Below are 374 nucleotides of genomic sequence, written 5' to 3' on the forward strand. Positions count from 1 at the left end.
AGCAGGCTACATTAGCTCTGGCGTGCTTAATGATCGAAGATATGCGTATATAAAATATAGTATTCTGATTTAGCTATATCAGAGAAACTGTTGTGTTATTGTAGTTCGAATTATGCATTTTGATTTTGTTTTGAGGATATAAGAACTATTCTTCAGTGTTTCCAAGAGAAATTTAGGCTTCATTTGTGATAGTTTTCTTATTATTTTAAAAATACTTTTTCAAACAGAATTTAGAAAGCAGTAAAAAAAGATATCCCTAGCAAAGCTTTAATTATAAGAATGTGATATGCTTTTGTAATTTTGAGTAAATTGCTTGTAATATCTTAATATAAAATATATTATGATGAATTTTTAAAATTTAAAATTGTATCAAA

The sequence above is a fragment of the Dendrobium catenatum genome, unplaced genomic scaffold (genome assembly GCF_001605985.2).
Source record: "Dendrobium catenatum unplaced genomic scaffold, ASM160598v2 fragScaff_scaffold_1220, whole genome shotgun sequence".
Lineage (NCBI taxonomy): Eukaryota > Viridiplantae > Streptophyta > Magnoliopsida > Asparagales > Orchidaceae > Dendrobium > Dendrobium catenatum.